The sequence below is a fragment of the Panthera onca genome, chromosome D3, assembly GCF_046562875.1.
Source record: "Panthera onca isolate mPanOnc1 chromosome D3, mPanOnc1 haplotype 2, whole genome shotgun sequence".
Lineage (NCBI taxonomy): Eukaryota > Metazoa > Chordata > Mammalia > Carnivora > Felidae > Panthera > Panthera onca.
The window spans coordinates 67597696-67616894 of NC_138350.1; the positions used below are offsets into that span (position 1 = coordinate 67597696).

The 19199-nt window shown below is 51.3% G+C and overlaps 1 protein-coding gene across 10 annotated transcripts in view; it reads left to right on the top strand.

Annotated features, from left to right (window-relative positions):
- The window catches only part of CTIF (cap binding complex dependent translation initiation factor), a 292923-nt gene that overhangs the window by 32656 nt on the left and 241068 nt on the right, over positions 1-19199 (top strand). The window contains exon 2 of one of the 10 annotated variants that reach the window (XM_078435261.2): positions 279-496. The exons of the other annotated variants lie outside the window; for them this stretch is intronic. The gene's annotated coding sequence lies outside the window, so the exon portion shown is untranslated. The remainder of the gene's footprint in view (positions 1-278; positions 497-19199) is intronic. 10 annotated transcript variants of the gene reach the window in all.

A 19199-nucleotide genomic window follows, 5' to 3' on the forward strand; every position in this document is an offset into this window, starting at 1 on the left:
GCTCCGTCCCACGAACCGTGAGATCATGAGCTGAAATCAAGAGTCAGACGCTTAACCGGCTGAGCCACCCAGGGACGCTGAGGCCTGGCTGGTTTTATTGGAAAAGCAAAAACACATAAATGTTTTGCAATAATTGTGGGAGGAACTTATAGCCTTTCTCTGAGATGAGGCTTTGTTCATCTGAGGACCTTTGCCCGATTGCCCCACCTCTCGCTGGTATCCTCATCCGGGGCTTCGCTCACTGCTGTTTGCGCTTTCCCGGTCCCTTTTCTCTGTAGGTCTCTACTTCAGCCAACACACACGCCGGAATAAGTAGGCGAAAAGCCGCCTCTGAACGGAGACTCCTGGTTTCCAGAGTCACTGTGCCAGCTGAGGCCTCGCTGTTGAATCGCCAACACTAAGTTTGTAAAGTAAAACCAAATAAAACACGGTCCCATGGAGACCCAAGTACAGGATTTGTGTATGACATAAAACAAAACAGAGGAAAATGACATAGGTAGGATTCGGTTTGCTCAACTGTACCTCTTATTTATTTATTTTATATATATATACTTTTAAAAAATACTTGTTTGAATCTTAAAAAAATTTCTTTAAATGTTTATTTATTTTTGAGAGAGAGAGAGAGAGAAAGAGACAGAGCACAAACAGGGGAGGGGCAGAGAGAGAAAGAGACACAGAATCCAAAGCAGGCTCCAAGGTTTCGAGCTGTCAGCGCAGAGCCCGACGTGGGGCTTGAACTCACCAGTCGTAAGATCATGACTGAGCCAAAGTCAGACGCTTAACAAACTGAGCCGCTCGGGCGCCCCAAATGTTTATTTTGGAGAGAGAGAGGGAGAGCGCGCAGGGGAGGGGCAGAGAGAGAGTGAGACAGAGGATCCAAAGCAGGCTCTGTGCTGTAGCACAGAACCTGAGGTGGGGCTCAAACTCACGAACCACGAGATCATGACCTGAGCTGAAGTTAGACGCTCAACTGACTGAGCCACCCAGGTGCCCCTCAACTGTACCTTTTACTAATTTAGACTATAATCCTTTCTCTGCTTCATAAGCTTGGTGTTTGGTGATTTCAGGGCTTGTCTTTTGTCTGGTTTTGTTTTTTGGCTTTCTTCATCGAGGGAATAGTATTCTAAAAGGTTGAAATTGCTAATTATTCTTAAAACTCTGAGAGCCGCTTATGTGGGATGTGTGATATTAGAGCCCTTCATGTTGTCAGCCACGATAGCAAATGTGCATCCAGAGCCTCTAAGAGAGTGTTATGAGAGGAATTACTAAAGAGAAATCATTGTACCTGCTTAGGAAAAGCCATTGACGAGTGAATCTGATCAGAACGTCATCTGGAAGGCGTCAGGTGGGAGGTCTGACTCAGGCATAGCGTCAGGCATGAGTCACAGCCTCTCTTCCCCTTTAGTGACCTGGGCAGAGAGGGGTCTGCCCAGGGTCCCTGTGTCATGGTCCGATACCGAGCATAGCAAACTGGCCTGGGGACTCGGACTGACTCTCGGAGTGAACTTGAGGTTTGAGACATGAGGAGAAAACCACAAGCAACTGTGGCTCCAGAAGAATCCTGCCTCATCCATCCTAGACAGGGTGTTCGGGTAAAACGGAATCTGACATGTGTTTCTGCCTCAGGACCAGAGGGTGGTGACGGAGTTCGGGTTTTTGAGGCAGGTGGTGTCAAAAGCCAAATCCAGAAGGAAATGGTCTTGTTTTGGGGATCTATTACTCTTTTGCCCTCAGAGATGTTAATCCATACAGAATGTGAGGGATTGGTTCCTGAGATGTGCCCTTCTGCCTGGTTTCTCTCACACTTCCTTTTGGTCTTTCTTCATTTGTCTTCAGTCAGGTCACCCAAACATATGCCGTGGCCCTGCACGGCCCTCATCTCTGGTTCCTTCTCTGCTATTTCTTTAAAATAAAAGCTTTATTGAGATACAATTCATATACCATAACAATTCACCCTTTTAAGGTAGGTGGATTTTTGTGATTTCACTCATACGTAGAATTTAAGAAACAAGAGAATAAAGGAAAAAGACAAAGTAAGAAACAGACTCTCAACCATATAGAACAAACTGATGGTTGGGGAGGTGGGGGGGGGGGGACGGGTGAAATAGGTGATGGGGATTAAAGAGTGTACTTGTCGTGATGAGCACTGAGTAACGTATAGAATTGTTGAATTACGACATTGTACGCCTGAAACTAACATGACGCTGTATGTTAAGTATGCTGGAATTAAAATTAAAAACATAATAAGAAACTAAAATTAAAAAAGTAGGTGGGGCGCCTGGGTGGCTCAGTCGGATAAGTGTCCGACTTCGGCTCGGGTCATGATCTCACGGTTCGTGAGTTCGAGCCTCGCGTCGGGCTCTGTGCTGACAGCTCAGAACCTGGAGCTGCTTTGATTCTGTGTCTCCTTCTCTCTCTGCTGCTCTGTCCCTGGAGCTCTGTCTCTGTCTCTCTCTCTCTCTCAAAAATAAATAAACATTAAAAAATTTAAAAAAAATAAAATAAAATAAAAAAGTAGGTGGCTTTAATATATTCACCATGTTGTGCAACAATGTCTTCTATCCAGAACATTTTCTAGATGCATCATTTTTTGTTTTCTAGAAGAGTCCCATCCAGCACATTTCCATGACCTCCTTCCTTATTCTCCCCAACTCCCTGAGCCCTAGGCAACAACTCATCTACTCTCTTTCTCTGTGGATTTGCCTATCCTGCACCCTTCATGTAAATGGATTTCTAGAAAATGCGGTCTTTTGTGTCTGGCTTCTTTCACCTAATACAGTGCCTTCAAGGTTCATGTTGTAGCATGGATCAGTGCTTTATTCCTTTTTATGGCCAAATGATATTCCAATATGTGGTTATACCACATTTTAATGTATCCATTAGCCAATGAGAGATCATTTGAGGGTTGTTAACACATTTCAGTTATTATGATTAATACTATATAATACTACCGTGAGCGTTCATGTACACGTTTTTGTGTGGACCTGTTTTTAATTTTCTTGGATAGGTACCTTGGAGTAGAATTATTGGGTTTATGTGGTAATAACCTTGTGAGGAATTGTCAGACTGTTTTCCAAAGTGGCAGGACCACTTTACAGTCCCGCGAGCCATGGACGAGGGGTCTAGTTTCTTCACATCCTCACCCACGCTTGGGTGTTGTGTGTCTTTTTGAGCCTTGCCATCCCAGTGGCTGTGAAGTGCTGTCTCACTGTGGTTTCGGTCTGCATTTCCTCAATGACTAAGGATGCTGAGCATCTTTTCAAGTGCTTTGTAGTATTAAACGCTCGGGGTTACCTGTTCATCCAAGGGCTGTAGGCCACTTGTGTATCTTCTTTGGAGAGATGTCTCTTCAAAGTTTTGCCTGTTTTCTAATTTGGTCCTTTGTCCTTTTATTGTTGATTCGTAGCAGTCCTTTATATACTCTAGATACTATGCCCTTATCAGATCTGTGATTTGCAGTATTTTCCCCCAAGGGTTGTCATGTCACTTTCTTCATCATGTTCTTTGAGGCCCAATGTTTTTAATTTTGATGGAGTCCAGTGGATCCTTATTTATTTGTTATTTCATTGCTTGTGGTTTTGTGTCATAGCTGAGAAACTATGGCTTCATCCAAGGTCACGAGGATTTATTCCTATGTTTTCTAAGAGTTTTGTAATGCTCTTACATTTAGGGCTGTGATCTTTTTGGGTGAATTTTGGTGTCGGATGTGAAGTGTAAGTCGAGCTTATTCCTTTACATATGGATATTCAGTGTTCTCAGTGCTGCTGGTTGAGAAAACTATTCTTTCCCCATGAAATGTTTGTGGTTTTTTTTTTTTTTTATCATGACTTTTTCCTACTCAGAAATAACTATTGGCTCTTTCTCGCCCAGCTTTCTCTTGCATTCTCGCTCTCTCTCTCTCACTCATGTGCATACATACACACACACACACACACACACACACACACACACACACCCCTGTCATCCTTTCCTGAAGTAATGGACATTTCTGCTGCTTGAGGGAGGCCTCTATGCAGCCCAGGGCCTTGTCCCTAATTCCCAGGATTCTTTCCCAGATGGAGCTCTGCTTTCTCAGCTCTCTTCATGTGCTCATTTGTCTGCCTAGTGGGAGTATTTGACTCTTTCAGGGGGAGGGCATGGAGGAGGAGCTGCGTGTGACCGCAGGGACCCACACTAATTATTATCTTTTCATACCTGTATTTCCAGCTCTGAAGCCAGATGTAAGCTTTCTTGAGGCCCCTCATTCTTCTGATTGGATAATTAAATGGAAGTTTCTCTAAAGCCTCTGGCTGACAAATGGCTCATGAAAGTATTAGTCCGTCCATCCATCCATCCATCCACCCACCCACCCACCCACCCACCCTTCCATCCATCCACCCATCCATCTGTCCATCCAACTGCCCATCTGTCTATCTGTCCATCCATCCATCCATCCATCCATCCATCCATCCATCCACCCACCCATCCATCTATCCACCAATCTATCTGTCCATTCATCCATCTATTCATCTGTCCCTCTGTCCATCCATCCATCCATCCATCCATCCATCCATCCATCCACCAACCACCCATCCATCCATCTGTCCATTCATCCATCTGTCTGTTCACCTATCCACCTGTCCATTTGCCCATCCATTCATTCACCTATCCGTCTGTTTGTCCATCCATCCATCCATCCATCGATCTATCCGTCTGTCTATCCATCCACCTGTCCATCTGTCTATCCGTCCACTCATCCATCTGTCCATTGTCTCTGTATCTATCTAGTAAAAAAGGGATGGTTGCTTGCCCCCTGTCTGCCAGCTAGGTCAGAGTTGTGCTACAGGTTTGTATTTATTATAAGCTCAGATTTATCTGGTCATCCCAAGGGGTAGCCAGTTTACCAGAAAGCCAGTCTGAAGTTACCCTGCTTTTTTTCCCTGGCAGAATGCTTGGTGAGGGTCATCGGCATAGGGGTTCTTTTGGTGTGTGAGGAGGTTTGCTCAGGAGGCCAAACACACATCTCTGACCTGGTAAGCAAGAGTTAGAGCAGAGGGACAGGGTGGTCTCAGGGCTGCTTCCTCCACTCCAGGTATATTCCTGTCTGAATTGTGATTTCTGCTCATTAGAATTTAGTGTCACTGGATAGAGGCGGAGGCTGCTGAAAAGTTCTCACTCTCGCGTGACCTATGCTGACCAGCCTTCAGCAGTAACACCCTGGGGACCTCCAGTTCCACCTCCCTTTATATCAATTATGTTGTCTATGTCCTAAGATTGGGCCCAAACCGAACAACTTGGGACGCCCTGACTCCTTGGTGAAGCATGTCACTGCTAGCTGGAAAACTGGGGTTTTCACCTCGTCCCACCTTCTGGGAATACTCTCTGCTGGGGGCTTTTTTTTCCCTGGCCACAGTTTGCTGGGACCAGCCCTCTTCCTGGAAGCACAGGTCGTGTCCGTCCAGTGTGCCAGGCTGCTTCTCCTGTCGTGGAGCATTCTTTCTTAGGGTTCCCAGAGGCCGGCCTCTATTTCTGCTTTTTCCTGATTCCCCAAGAATCAGGGTGTGGCCTGAACCTCAGTGGAGAACAGGCTCCCTGGGAGCCCTTGGCAGTGTGTAGAGTCACCGGTGGGGGGGGGGGGCGGATTAGAAAGCAGCTAACCCCCTCGCCAGGAGCCTCGATTATCCCAGACCCCCTTCTGTTGCTCCAGAAATGAGACGCTTCTGCAGGCCTGCCTTACAGCCGACTTCTGTCCCCTTTACCCGTGACTTGCCCTGACTTTGCCATGCCATTCATTACACGTCCCTCTTCAACATCGCGCCAGCCCCAGCTCTGCGACATCCATTTCTGTCCACTTTCCACTGCGCAGTGAGGGAAGACTCCGTTTTCACAAATACCACAGCTGACCACTGATTTTTTTTGTTGTTGTTTATTTATTTTTGACAGATAGAGAGAGACAGAGCATGAGCGGGGGAGGGGCAGAGAGAGAGGGAGACACAGAATCCGAAGCAGGCTCCAGGCTGCGAGCCATCAGCACAGAGCCCGACGCGGGGCTCGAACTCATAGACCGAGAGATCATGACCTGAGCCGAAGTCGGACGTTCAACCGACTGAGCCACCCAGGTGCCCCCTGACCACTGATTTTTGACATTCGTGGGGGAATATCCTGACATCTACCAAATCCCAGTATGAATTACATAACACAGCAGTCAGTCCTGTGTCCAGAATTACACTTTAGTCCTTGTATTTTCAGGAATAATTCTTGCTACTACCTTAGGCTTGGGGGCTTTAGTCTGTTCTGCCCACCCCCCCTGCCCCCATCTCCCTGTTCCAAGGCTTTTCCTTCTCATTTTTTTCTTTTCCACTGCCTGTGTCTGGGTTGCATGTAAATGTTCCCCTCTCCTCAATGGGTTCCTGCAGCTTTTCTGGCATTTTCCTGACTATCAGCACTTCCTCTGAGGAGCTTAGACAAGGGGAAAGAAGAGCGACTGGTTGGGGAGGGAAGGGGACACTTTCTCTCTTGGCAAAAATGGAGCACAGCTAGTGGCTGGTTCGCTCTCTGGGGTCAGGGAGCCCGTAACCCCCTTTACCTCATTTCTTTCTTTCTGGGGCTTGTGTGGTACTTGAAGTCTAGAGTGTGTGTCCTTCCTGCAAGTGTTCACTGAGCTCTGAATACATTCCTGGCACCCAATAGGAGGGTGTTGTCCCGTGGCAGGAGGGAAGGCAGTGGGCAGGAAGATGTTAAGCATCCCTCCCCCTCCCCCCGCCAGTGCCACCCCAGGAAAAGCTATGGTCAAGTGGTAGAGAGCTCAGTTTAGAAGTAAGTGCTGAGGATGTTGTGGGACAAAGCAGGGAGGACCTTGTGTCTGAGGTGGGCGCAGTGGCCCTCCAGGTTGGCGGGGGGGCTAGAGTTGGGTGGAGAGGGTATCTCCCCCCAGGAGGACAGCCTGTGTACCGAGGAGAGAGGCACCAGAAAGACGTATATGTCCCAGAAAGCAGGTGGGGCTGGGGCCTGTAGGGTGGGGTCCCCTGAGTGTCAGGTGTACCCTCTACCCAAACTGTACATAGACGAGCTGACAGCTTCATGGGGATGTTTGGGGACAAACCGTGGGGCCCAAGGGTAGAGGCTTGGTGAGGCAACCAGGGACAGGGACGCCCGTCAGGAACCGGCCTCTCGGCCCAGGCGACTGGGACAGGGAGGTGATGGCAGTGGGGACGAAGTGAAGGCATAGGTCAGAACAAAAAGGAGGGGGCTTGAGAACCCTTTCTGTGCAAGACCCTCAGGCCTAAGGCCTGCCTTTCGGGGACGGAGGAGGCATGGAGCGATGGTGTCCACGACTCCGTGTGGGCCTCTGTGGGCCTCCGGCAGATAAGGCCTCCCCGCCTCTCCCTGCCTCCTCCCATTGTGCCCTCTGGCCTCAGGGTTCCCTCTGTGTCTTGAATGGGCTTCTGTGGCACTCAGGGTCACGTAGGGCTGCCTGCTGGGGCCAGTGTGCTTCTCCACACAGGGACGATCTGTGTACCTTCATGGCTTCCCAGCTCGCAGGGTAGTCCCAGCTATCACAGGGACTGTGATAGTGGAGGCAGAGGACCGGTACTGGTGGCGGTAATAATATGATCATTTGAGCCATCACTAAGCGTTAGGCATTTTACAGATTCTAGTTCACGCAGTCCTTACAACAACCCCATGGGATTGCCCCACTTTACAGATGGGAAACCGAGGCAGAGAATTAAGCAGTTTACCTGAAGCGATACTTCCGGTAAGGGGCAGAGTCGGGACTCCAACCCCGGTCTCATGACTCCAGACTCCATGCCTGGTCACACTGCCCCACCCGCTCTCAGAAGAGCAAGCTGCCAGTCCGTATCTGTTGAATGGCATTGATTGGGCCATTTGAGGACTGGGCGACTGTGGGTCAGCACCTCCAGTACGCCTAGGGTCACTCCTCACTCCTCTCACCATGCCTTGTCTGTGATGGTGGCCGACCTTCACGCTGACCTCCAGGGAGCCCCTGGGCAGTGGGACTGGAGGGAGCCCGAGCACAGCCCCGGTTGCACCTGCTGTGTGACTGATCCCTCACCCCACCTGGCCCTGCGGGGCGGGGGAAGATCTCCAGTCCTACCTGGGGGGTGGGGGGGTGCGGTGGTGGCCTGACGGCAGTGCCCTAAGCATTGGTCCTGGCGGGTTCTTAGGCCTCCCAAAGAGCAAAGAGGGACAGAGAAATGGATCTGGAAAAAGGGAGTTCTGTCCAATTGGTAGTCTGTGGAATTAGGTGCTGCAGAAAATTTTAATGAATGCCGTGTTGCCCTAATTTTCTTAAGAGTGTGAAGTGTGTCATAGGAATGTGTGATGTGCATCATAGTGCATCATAGGAATGAGAGCGATATCAACCCAAGAGAGCTTTGAACTCAGGTTTCATTACTTTTGGATTTATAGATTGGCAGGGGAGGAAGCTGGATTATTTTTAGGTGGTACTGTATGAGTTTTATAATTAACAGACAGCATGCCCCCTGCTGCACATGCTCCTTCTCCTTGCTCATGCCTTATTGTAATTAGCGTTATAATCATCTTCCAACAAGATCATATGGCTTTGCGGGACCTGGAACACGCCTGCCTCCTCCCTGCTCCGTCCTCTGTGCTTGGGCACCTGAGCGGGGCGGGAGCGCCGATCCCGTTGCGAAAGGCGCCAATGACTGGGTAGGTGACCGGTGAGAAGTTTGATAGGCGGTGGGAGCAGCTTAACCAGACCATGGAAGGGCAGAAAGCAGGTAATATCTGGGGAAGGACAAGGGACAAGGAGCACTAGGATGGTGTTGGGGACTGATGGAAAGAGGCAGGACAGGTGGTGCCTTGAATATCAAATCACTTCTCTTGTTCTCAGGGAGCCAGGACTGAAAACACGTGCTTTGTTGAAAGAACATGAGCGTTTCCTGACCCTGCTCGGTCTGCAGACTAAGCTCTGTTAACCTATGCAGCACCTTTGTTAGGGTTAGGAAAAGGCACCCCTTATCTTGGTGGATGAATTTGGAGGAAAGCAGGTCTTTCCGCTTCTCCTCTGCAGGTGGCTGCAGCCTTGCATTAGGGCACATGGTTTGACAAATGGGATATGAGCTGGTTCTCCGCCCTTATTCAGTGTCTTCGACGGATGTCTTTGAGCAGTACACAAACCGCACAATGGAGTAGGGTCACCCTTTTGAGATTTAAGGTCAGGGTTTAGGCTTTTGACTGGAGAGAGTGTAAGATGGGAAGCCTTCCTGTGTCGCCCAACTCTGATCACCCCATTTTATTTCCACCCTTCTCTTGGCCGTATACTGCTTTCTGCAAAGAACCAGGGACTGTGACCCCTGAAGGTCAGAACCTTTATAAGCACATTGGCCACAGTTTCTAGATGTTGGTCCTGGACCCCAGGGAACATTACTATCACCCAAGGAGCTTATCAAAATGCAGATTTCTATTCCCCAAACTCATTCTGTGTGTGATTCAGAAAGTAGGAGAGAGCCCAAGAATATGTGTTTTTCATAGATTCCCAGCTGGAAACCACAGATCTGGTTCATCCCTCCATGCTGCCCCCCAGGGTCTTTCCTGCCCCTCTGTTGCTCACAGCCCCCAAGGCCAGGAACCTGGCTCTGTACCATTTGGTTTACAGATCATGCTTCCTGTAGCCATCAATGCTTTTTTCCTCTTAAAACAGTACTTACTGAAGTATAACTTACATACAAGAGAAACGCATGAATCTTTATTGCGTGGCCTGAGGGATTTTGACAGATGTTTGGATTCCTGTAACCATTGCTCAGACCAAACGAAAGATCATTTCCATCACCTGGGAAGGTCTTCAGTGGCTCTAAAAGCACATTAGAAAGGCCAGTGAGGAGAGAGGGCACCTGCCTGGGGGACAGGGACAATCTCTTCCATTTGTTTCCTGTGTGTCTTCCGTTCTCTGCAGTTTCCCTTGGAAGGGTGGGGGGCCAGGGTATGGGTGTTGCTGGAGCCTATCAGAGGACCCCATGGTCTTCTGTGAGGTTGGCGTGGGGCCTGGGAACACAGCCTTGACGCCACCATCACCTTCACCCCTGGGGCAACCTGCTGGAAGGACGCCAGCACTGGCTCCAGTGCAGACTTGGCGGATGGCCCATCCTCAAAGGCTCGCTTTGAAGAGCCCATACTTGTAAGACACAAAGCTGTGAACAGGGGCCTGTGGGATTGTCGTTCTGCCCCTTGGAGGGCTGGAGCTCGCAAGAGATACAGTCTCGGGAGGCTGCTGGGACCTTGCTAAGGGGCACTGACGGTCATTCCTCCGCTCCAGGGACAGGATCCGCACAGAGCCTTTGAGCTCCTGACCCGGCGGCCGAGGACTACTATAGGGCTCAGGGACACACCCTTTCTGTGTCACGTGCTCTTGTCTCACCCTTTCTTTTCCTGCCTCAGCTTCATGACTCTTGGCACCTGAGTTAGAACGAAGAACAGGCACCTGCAAATGTTCTCCTCTTTGGGCGAATGCTCTGTGAGCGTTGTGGCGCTGCTAATGCGGACTCCCAAGAGCTGAGGTTTGAAGTTGGCTGTCTTGCGGGTTGTGACCTCTGTGTTTATTTTTCCTGTGGACGTACTTGTAGCGAATTGCTGAAGACGCCTTTGGTTATTTTCTTGATTCCCAGGTTATGCGTACGTCTTGGGATTTTTAAAAAACACGTGCAGCGAGTATTTTCACCCCCGCGAGCTGCATGTGAGAACACCCGTTTCCCCAACCCTGCGTGTTAGCGTTCCTTTCCCCCCTTCCCAATTCGATGCGTGTAAAATTGGCTTTCATTTAGCTTTGCGTTTCTTTGATTACTAGTGAGCCTGAAGATTTTTCAGGAATTGATAGGCTATGTATATTTCTTCCTGTGGAAATTTACTTGGCATGCTCTTTGCTGATTTTTCTAGTGATCTATTTTATTTTTGGAAGAGGTCTGAATTTATAGGTGAAGGCCTTGATTTCCAGTTACATATGTATATTTTTAAATTTACATTATGTTCATATATTTCTTTTTTGAGAGAGAGAGAGAGGGAGAGAGAGCGAGCTGGGGAGAGGCAGAGAGAGAGGAAGAGAAAATCCTAAGCAGGCTCCGTGGGGCTCTAACCCACAAACCGTGAGATCATGACCTGAGCCAAAACCAAGAGTCAGACGCTTAACTGATTAAGCCACCTAGGCACCCCATTTTGATTTCCAGTTAAAAAAAAAATATTTATCTCTATCTAGATAGACTCAGACTTGGAACAACTTAAATTAACTCCAAGGTGGTACCCAGCCACCAGTCACTGGCCGATCTCCAAAGTAGTCTTTGGGAGAGCCAGGAAAGATGCACCTTCCAGGCAGGTACAGCTCTGTTCCTAAGTGCAGGGCCTGGTGAGCAATACGTTGGTGGGTCTTGGCCGATTCTGGGTCCCCTGTTCAGAGCACAGCTACACAGCCCACATAATCCGCACAGCGTATATCACCATAGGCAGCCATTCTGAGTGTTATAAAAACTGAGTGAAGCCAGTTTTTTTTTTTAATTTTTTAATGTTTATTTTTTAATTTTTTTTTAATTTTTTTTTTTTTTTACATTTATTTATCTTTGAGAGAGAGAGACAGAGACAGAGACAGAGAGTGAGAGGGGAAGGGGCAGAGAGAGAGGGAGACACAGAATCCAAAGCAGGCTCCAGGCTCTGAGCTGTCAGCACAGAGCCCGACATGGGGCTGGAACTGATGGACCGCAAGATCATGACCTGAGCCGAAGTCGGACGCTTAACTGACTGAGCCACCCAGGCGCCCCAAGCCAGTTTTGAAAATGATACCCAAACTCCAAGGCATTGGGTGTACAATTTTTACTATAATTGAAACTCCCAACCTGTTGACATGGGCATCACAGTTTTGAGTGGAATCTGAACTAGGGTAGCCTTGATTTGGTTTGAATGGGGGTCCCGGAGCCTGGAGGGGAGTTAGGCAGTGGGACCAGTCCTGCCTTTGTTACTAATTAATGAGGTGACTCTGGCACACCAGCTGGCTTCCTGGGGCCACAGTGTTCTCACCGGTAAAAGGAGAGGTGCAACTAGGTAAACTTCCAGGTCATTCTCAGCTCTAAATATCCACGAGTCCCAAGTTCTAGCTGTGTTTTTATCCCCCACAAAAAGATTGTGATATATTTAAGACAACTTAGCTTTATTTTTTCTTTAGCATCTGAGTTATATAAAAGCAAAAACATTTCAAGATCTGGTACGTATGTTTTTGCATTTCACCAGATTTCAGTCTGACTTAGTTATGTTCTCAGTGTGTCCAAATAAAGGAATACTTCAACATAACTGACTCCCTCTTCTAGGTTTTACCCTAGGGGCATCGCCGGGGTCTATGAAGTCGCTGGCAGGAAGGCAGGTGCATTCGATAATGGGAAACGGGTGAAAACAGTATCTTGGGACATTCCATCTCTTCCTTCTTTCCCTCCTTGGTAACCATCTATGGAGTTGGCCAAGCTCAGAAGGGGACAAGGCTTTAAGGACCTCATTGCCTTTTGGGGAGCAGTGGCTCAAGCCTGGCCTTACCGGGACACTCCTGTGTGCCAACTCTGTGGCCATTCTGCCTTTGCTCCGTTGCTGTACTGGCTCTCCTGGTGGCCGGAGCCCCCCCTGAGAGCCCCTCCCACCTCAACTCTCACTGCCTTTGGCCCCCACACCACTTTTCTCCCCACCCCCCATGCCTTCCTTGCTCCACACATCTTCCCTGTTCTCAGTGGCCTGTCAAAGGGGGACTTCCTGGGGTCCTAGTCCCAGCACCTTCCCCCACTTGCTCTCCTCCTGTGTCCTCTCACCCCCTTGGGTGGCCCTGGTTGTCACCTGAGTGCCATTTTCAGTCACATCTGCTCTCTACCCCAGGCCTGTCCTCTGATCCCACTCACCTGCCTCCTGGACACTTGACCTCAGGCACCCCCTAAGTCCAGCACATGGTCCCTGTCCATGACCCTGCTGGGGTTTGCCTTCCTATCATCTAGCTAGCCCCCCAGGCCCGCAGTCCCGGACTCGCAAACTGCCTCCCCTTCATCCTCCTTGTCCTCCCTGCGTACCCCTGCAGACACACTCACTGGCTCATCCCCTGGTGCCCACACACCCCTCACCGTGTTGTTCCCTGCTGCCCTGGTGGAGCCCGTGACTCCTCTGTCCTGGCCTCTTGCTATTCTCTCCCTTGCTCCTTCTGTCCCCTCCCAGTCTGCCTTTATTATCTTGGTGAATATTTAAAACAAGGAAAACCCCTGTCCCGCAAATGAATCTCCCCCGAGAATCTCTGCTCGGTCTCTTTACCGCACCCCCGTCCTGCATCGGGAGGGGGCGGGGGGGGGGATGCAAGCTTGCAAAGATGAACTTGACCTATCCTTTATTAAGGTGGCTTTCCCCCCCTGTTTCCATCACCCCTCAGCACAATGTGGGCAGGGCGAGGTCAGCCCTGTGCTCATCTCCACCCTTCCCTGAGTTAATCCTCTCTCCCCACCCTGCACCCATTCTCTTCCAGGGGCTTAGTAGATCCAAGAACCCAGAGTTGGATGTCAGAGCCCGAGGGGCCTGCCAGCCCCACTTTTTACATTTTACAGAAAATGAAACCAAGGCCCAGGGAAGGGGCTTGTGGTGGGTCCTCTTGTGAGTGTGCATACCAGCTTTTTGGGGGTCGCTGTAACACATCAGCACAGCCTGAGTGGCTTAGAACAACACGGGTTTATTCTTACACAGTTCTGTTGGCCGGAAGCCTGAAATGAAGGTGTTGGCGAGGCCGTGCTTCCTCTGAAGTCTCTACCTTGCCTTTCCCTAGCTCCTGGTGGCCGCCGCTCCTTGCATTCCTTGCGTTGTAGATCCACGGCTCCGATCTCTGCCTCCGTCGTGGCCTTCTCCCTGTGCGTGTCCCTGTGTCTGAATTTCCCTCTTTTTACAAAGACACCAGTTACTGCCTTCGGCGCCTATCCAACACCAGAAAGACCTCAACTTTCCTTGATTACATCCTCAAAGACCCTACTTCCAGATAGGGCCACTTACACAGGGTGGGGTGGTGGTGAAGGCTTCAGCGTGCCTTTCTGCAAGATAGAATCCAACCCACGACGCACCGCAACCCCTTCTGTGGTGCTGCAGAAGGGAGTGTGAGCGGGGGTTCACCCCGCGTCATCGTGGGGAGGATTCCGCCTGGTGTTTTAGGTTGGAAACCCTTAGGGCTCTGCTTGTTGGACCTGTGCTTCTCCTAAACAGTTCGCGAGAGGTGGGCCTCTTTGTGTATGTTTGTGAAGGGTGGCAGATGAAAGTCACACAGGCCCGTTTCAGCGGAGAGGAGGGGAGAAACGCCTCATGAGGTCAGCATTCTTAGATTTTAACCTTGTGTCACTGTTCCAGTCTGGAAAATCAACTTGTACCTGCTCTAGGACTTAACTGCTGTGCATTCTTCCCTGTTGCATGAAGCTAACGGGCTTGCTCCTGTTTTCCTTTATAGGCAAGTGCCTTCTGTTGCTGGTTTTTGATTGCTCGGGAAGTTCATTGTTGCTCTGGCCCTCCTGACCTTTGTCTGGCCTTTGCCCGTGTGCAGAGTTTCTGAGTCAGCGTTTTGGGTGGGCCAGAGGGGGCGCAGCATGATTTTCCATAACTGCAGAGGTTGGGACCCTAGGCTTGCAGGTGGGGAGAAGCCTGGGGCTGGGGCTCCATATTTAGTCTGGAATCCAGTTCCAGCTGCTGCTCTGAGGCCACGGTGAATGCCAGAAAGGGCGGAGCACCCGCTCTGAGCCAGGGCAGCCGCGGCCTGCTGTGCGGTGCAGCTGGGGACGAAGGTGGCAGCCTATTGGTGCTAGGCCTGCCCCTTTTCCTGCCTGTACATTGACCAGGAGGCCTGGGGAAAGGGACAGGGAGGCAAGCAAACAAACAGAAGAACTGGAAAGGGCATCTGAGGTGAGATAGTTCAGTACCTCTTTTCTGCAGATACAGAGACCGGGCTGGCCCAGAGAGGTGACTTTCCCGAGGTCACATGGTTAGTTAGTTAATAGCAGAAGCGTTAGATTTGGGTTTCTGGATTCCAAGGCCTTTGCCCTTCTCTGGAACTGTGCCGCCCAGGAGGCTGTGTGGCCATCAGGATTGGGGTGGGGGGTCCCTTCAAGCAGCAGCTTAACCAGAGACGAGGAAGAGAATGACCAACACCCCCGGCAGCACCCAGGTTGGGAGAAGACAGGTGTCCATTTTGTGTATCTTTTTTTTTTTTAAATTTTTTTTTAATGTTTATTTATTTTTGAGAGAGACAGAGACAGAATGTGAGTGGGTTAGGGGCAGAGAGAGAGGGAGACACAGAACCGGAATCAGGCTCCAGGCTCGGAGCTATCAGCACAGAGCCCGACACGGGGCTCGAACTCACGAGCTGTGAGATCATGACCTGAGCCAAAGTCGGACGCTCAACCGACTGAGCCACCCAGGCACCCCCATTTTGTATATCTTCTTGCCTCCCTTTCTGTGCCGCTCTCTGGTTCCCACTCCACCCCCCACCCTCAATGCAACCTGTTTGTGTTAGTCATTCACACTGTAGTGTGAATATCAGTCTTCTCCCAGAGGGGCTTAGACAGTCATCACTTGGAGTCAGACAGATGCAGCATTCTGGCGCGTGTCGTGAGGTGCACGTTGATGGAAACAGGCACACCTCAGAAAGGCAGACGCTCCAGGACCAGCTCTCTCCTCATGCTCTCAGAGCATCCCAGCTCCCCTCTGGTGCCCGCCCTGTCTTTCTTGTCCACAGTCTGACGACCCGTCCCATGCTCTGCTGTCCAGACCTGCTCAGGAACTGGTCTCATGGCCTTGCTAATGACCCTCATTTTCCAATGTAGAGTCCTCCTACCAGCCCACCTCGTGGGTCCCAGCAGGCTGACGGTGGGGGCGGCCATTTTAGGAAGTGGCCATCTGCAGGCCCAGAGCAGCCTGGCCTGAATCTCAGGGTAGGACCTGTGGGAGGGCATAACTTCAGCATCAGGAAGAGCTGGGCACCACGACAGGGCTCCCCTGGCCCCATGGCCCTCTGTGCCCCCCTGATGTGCCCTTACCTGCTGTGTGGTCATCATGTCTAGGCCTTTCTGATCCTCTGTTTCCTCATCTCTAAGTTGGGATCCATCTCACAGACTAGAGGGAGGGTTGGAGACCGTGGGTGTAAAGGCTTAGCTCCCTGTAATCACTCACATGGTTCTTATGAAGTTTGTTGCCCCGAGTAATGCTCACAGCAACCCTGGGAGGGAGGCTGGGCCAGTACTGGATCGATGCAGGAAATGATAGAGCAGGAAAGGGACCCACCGGCCCTTGGGATTCCGACGGCTGGTTCTCTGCCCCGTCCCGCTGCACACAGATACCAGTGGGGAAGCCACCAGGGAGCTCTCCACCTGCGAGAGACACCTTACTTCCCTCCAGGGATGGTTCTGAAGTCACGCTCTCTGGCGTTCCCCTGAATGGGGCAAGGAGAGGAGGCCATGGCTGAGACTCAGCAGAGACGCCCGTGTGTCTCAACCGCTCGGTGGATGGATCAATACTGGCGCAGGCCTGCCCCGAGCCCTGGGCGCTGCGATGCCCAAGGCGTGCACCTTTTGTCCCTTCAACAGGCGGAGGCTGTGTGCCAGCAGAGGGCTCTGGGAGGAGTGCAGGGAGGGCCTGGCGCTGCTGAGGACAGCAATTAGCAGGAGTGGCTCATACTAATCGCTCTGATCAGCCAAGCAGAAGCCAAGCCTGCCGTTCGCAGGCCGAGGTTGGCTCCTGGGGCCCCAGGGAGAGAGGAACAAAGGGAGTCGCTGTAAAAATTTCAGAGGCCTGTCCTCATTCTGCAGGGGCTGGCTGCTGCGGGAGCCTGGGGGGCAGCGGGAGCTGGGAAGCCCAGCCAGGTGGGGCCCAGCCAGGCCGGCCGACTCCCCTGCTCCCAGAGCTCATATCCTGCCTCCAGCAGATGAGCCAGCGCATTTTTTTCTAATGAGCCCTATAAAGTTTTCTCCCGGCCCTCCCACCCTGGAAATCCTCAGTGGCCAGAAAGGCTGTGGCACTGTGTGTGTGTGGTGGCAGCGTGGCACCAATCAGGGTTCAAGAAGAGGCCACAGGAGGGAGGCCCTCAGGTCAATATGCAAGTGGCAGAAATACACAGGAAACCCCTGCAATGGGCTGCTCCTGGGGAGGGCAGGGACTCCAGCCCTGGCGCCCCCCCACCCCGCCCCGGGCTCCGGAGATTCTGCCGAAAAGGACACGTTTGTAGCATGTGGCATTTGTCCACCCAGCTGGATCAAAGCAAAATTACCTTTCTTCTTGTTATCATTACTGGTATTAATAATCTGTGTTTAGCATTCTTTTATATTTTAGACCTGGTATTTATGTTCTGACAACCGTGGGAGGTTAAAGAAATGAAGGGTGTGAGGCGCCCGGGTGGCTCAGTCGGTTGAGCGGCCGACTTCGGCTCGGGTCATGATCTCGCAGTTTGTGACTTCAAGCCCCGCGTCGGGCTCTCTGCTGTCAGCTCGGAGCCTGGAGCCTGCTTCAGATTCCCTGTCTCCCTCTCTCTCTGCCCCTCCCCCACTTGTGCTTTGTCTCTTGCTCTCTCTCAAAAATAAACATTAAAAAAGTATTTTTTTTTTTTTTTTTTTTTTTTTAACGAAGGGGTTAAAAAAGGTATTGCCCTCATCTGTAGGTGTAGAAAATGAGGCCTAACCAACCACTCAGGTGACTAGCACAGAGGACGAACCAAGGTGAGAACATAGCTTTGCCTCCTATGGGGCCAAGGTCAGGCCCCTTAGCACTGGGAGCTCATTCAGATCGTTTTTATCTGGGTAATAAACTATATGGGGGCTCCGCTAACCCCCAGATGACAGAGCAAAGAGGTGAATATTTACCTCCCCCCTGCCACAGGGGTCTCCTAACATGAACCTTTCCTCTACTCCCGCCCAGCCTGCCTCCCCAGTTTCTGAAATGTGCCGTGGAGAAGGAGAGGGTTCACTGGGCAGGTCTGTGGTGTCACGGACAGTGTGGCCCGCCCTCTTCCGTGGGCAGGCCGGCTTCGCAGGCGTGCGGTCTTGCACCTGCTCAGGGCCCCACGCTCAGAGGGGTTAATGCTTAGTCAGTGCTCAGCTGTCACTGTTTGAAATTCTTATTTTGAACTCAAGGCCCCACGTTTTCATTCTGCACCGGGCCCCACAGATTAGGTAGCTGGTCCCGCTGGCTGTGGGTGCCCCAGCTGTTAGGGATGGGAGGCCTGTGCTCCTCGCCACCATGCCTGGGGTCTTTGGGGTCTGTCAGCTGGCCTAGCTGCTGGGGAGGGGCTGGCAGAGGGTGTTCCTGGGGCTGGCATTCACGGCAGCTGCACGTGGAAGCTGAGCAGGGCCAGGCGGAGATTTCTGGAACGAGCGCACGCACATTCTCTGGCGGCCCATCAACCCTCCCTCCCTCCCAGGCTGCCCCTCCCCCTCTCACCTGGAAACACCATGTGCACTCCCATGACCTTGCTAGCTGAGAGCAAGGAGCCAGAAATCTTCATATCCACAGAAGGCAGGTGTCCTGCTGCCCCCCCCTGAAGTGGGCTCCATCCTTGCTCCCCATGGGGTTTACTTTTGATGAATGGAGAGCATGAGAATGATCCAAGGAATGAGGGCTGTGCTCCTGAGGGTCTCCTCCTCACCCGGTGTGCCCTGTCAGGCCACAGCAGGCCCTGCGCGAGCTTGCATGTCTGGGCAGGGCCAGGCTGGCAGGGATGTGGGACCACTCCATCCCCCCATCCCCCGCCAGAGCATAGCCCTTGCCAGGGGGCATCAGGTTCAGCAGGGAAGCATCAGGGAGCTGAAGAGGGAGAGCAGAGTGAGGGGTTCCAGACTGCAAGTGCTGTGGGCTCCAGAGAGGGGAAATCGGTGGTTAGTGCCCACCCTGCCACCCGGAGCTGGTGGTGTCCAAAGTGGGGTGCGTAAGCGCCCATCCGAAAAGAATGTTACAACTCTTAGGTGTATTTCTTTTGTTATCTTTTAATTTCTATTTTAGGGTATTTTTTTTAATGTTTCTTTATTTTTGAGAGAGAGAGAGACAGAGCACAAGCGCAGGAGGGGCAGAGAGAGAGAGGGAGACACAGCCTCTGAAGCGGGCTCCAGGCTCTGAGCTGTCAGCACAGAGCCCGACATGGGGCTCAAACCCACGAACCGTGAGATCATGACCTGAGCCGAAGTCAGACACTTAACTGACTGAGCCACCCAGGCACCCCA